Source organism: Macaca nemestrina, chromosome 7 (genome assembly GCF_043159975.1).
Source record: "Macaca nemestrina isolate mMacNem1 chromosome 7, mMacNem.hap1, whole genome shotgun sequence".
Taxonomy (NCBI): Eukaryota; Metazoa; Chordata; class Mammalia; order Primates; family Cercopithecidae; genus Macaca; species Macaca nemestrina.
Genome location: NC_092131.1, coordinates 87902721 through 87904635, shown reverse-complemented (window position 1 = coordinate 87904635; position 1915 = coordinate 87902721). Strand labels below are relative to the sequence as shown.

The following is a 1915-nucleotide window of genomic DNA, read 5'->3' as shown; positions in this document are numbered from 1 at the left end:
CACGTGGAGTGCTGGGTTCTGTAGGCGAGAGGTCTGAGGTAGTGGCTTTTAGAGCTCAGCATCTTTGGTAATGTTGGTTCGATATTTTCCCCTGCAAGTCCCGCGGTGACCTTTATCTTTCGGAGTGAAATCGGTCGTTCTTGTTTTTCCTGGGTCCTCCAACCACCGGCCACCTTAAATGGTTCAGTCCCTTTGAGTACTCGGACCCTTCCTGTCCATTGACCGACACAGCTTGGCCCGGATCCTGAAATTAACGTTTCTACCTTCGGAAAGCTGCGGCTCGGATCCGTCCGAACTCGCACGTTGGCTTTCTTGGGGTCTGGAGAAAATCACTGACCTCGAAAGGAATCAAAGCTGTCCAAGTGTTGTGCTACAACAACAACAAAAATAAATGAACACTCTTAGAAAAAAACATTATTCCAATTCTGGCTCGTTGGTCTAGTGGTATGATTCTCGCTTTGGGTGCGAGAGGTCCCGGGTTCAAATCCCGGACGAGCCCCTTTCTGTTTCATCTTTCTCTCTTTAAGGCCACTAGTTAACAATGCAATCGCCGCCACGGCTAGGTCACCTAGCTTGAAGGCTCGACCTGCGGGGGATGAGATTGTTGAACAAAGTGGTGGCTTTTGCTGAAAGAATCAAATACAAGGAAGGTGCTACGAAGCGCCGAGGTCTTCACCACAGATCGAGGCTCCCAGACCGGCTCTGACAGGATCTTTTGTCAGGAGGAGAGCGTTCGGGCAGTTCTTACCCAGTATTTTGTGTGGAACAAACTAGTGCACTTCTCACTAGGTCACTTCGTACGGAGAAGATTGCTACCTGAAGGCGTGTTAGGGTCACAATGTCCCGATAGCGTCCGCTTTCTGAGTCCCTGACTGCGCGGTGATCCAGCCGCGGGATGGAGTCTAGCCGTTGCCCTGGCCTTGGGGCTGCTCCACAGCGCGCTGTTGCACTCTTGGTTGTTCTTTTTTTTTTTTTTTTTTTTTTTTTGAGACGGAGTCTCGCTCTGTCACCCGGGCTGGAGTGCAGTGGCCGGATCTCAGCTCACTGCAAGCTCCGCCTCCCAGGTTTTACGCCATTCTCCTGCCTCAGCCTCCCGAATAGCTGGGACTACAGGCGCCCACCACCTCGCCCGGCTAGCTTTTTTTGTATTTTTTTAGTAGAGACGGGGTTTCACCGTATTAGCCAGGAAGGTCTCGATCTCCTGACCTCGTGATCCGCCCGTCTCAGGCTTGAGCCACCGCGCCCAGCCACACTCTTGGTTGTTCTAGTGAGACTTCCTATCTCACAGTTGCAAGCGCTGTTGCATCGTTCGAATGCAAAGTCGCAGCCCTGGGAACTTGAGGGCTTAGAGGACACAGACATTCATTTTGTTCAAGGAAGCGCAATTGAATTATTTCCAGGTGTTATTTTCGAAAACACAGTATAACATAGGAATAGTCGTTTTTGTCACTTCTGGCAAGAATCCACCAGTCCCTTTAGTGCTCTTTGACAGCTCACCTGAACAATCAACAGGTTCTACTGTTGGGTGTCTACCTATAATCCTTGAGTGTGGTTCGATTCTGGAGTGAAGAAGTTGTCCTCGCAATGAACTGCTGGGATGATGAGAGCCTCAAAGTTGCTTGTCTTTCTAAGTAGCTTGTTTAGAAAGGAATCTTTAGGCCGAGCGCGGTGACTAATGCCTGTAATCCCAGCACTTTGGGAGGCCGAGGTGGGTGGATCACCTGAGCTCAGGAGACCAGCCTGACCAACATGGTGAAACTCCATCTCTACTAAAAATACAAAATAATCAGACATGGTGGCGCGCACCTGTAACCCCAGTTACTAGGGGCGCTGAGGTAGGAGAATTGCTTGACCCCAGGAGGCAGAGATTGCAGTGAGCCAAGATTGTGCTATTGCGCTCCAGCCTGCGAAACAA

The 1915-nt window shown here is 50.4% G+C and overlaps 1 non-coding gene across 1 annotated transcript; it reads left to right on the top strand.

Moving 5' to 3' along the window:
• Window positions 1-427: 427 nt before the first annotated feature.
• TRNAP-UGG (transfer RNA proline (anticodon UGG)) lies at window positions 428-499 on the top strand. The gene has a single exon. It is a non-coding gene; the product is annotated as a tRNA-Pro (tRNA).
• Window positions 500-1915: the final 1416 nt, after the last annotated feature.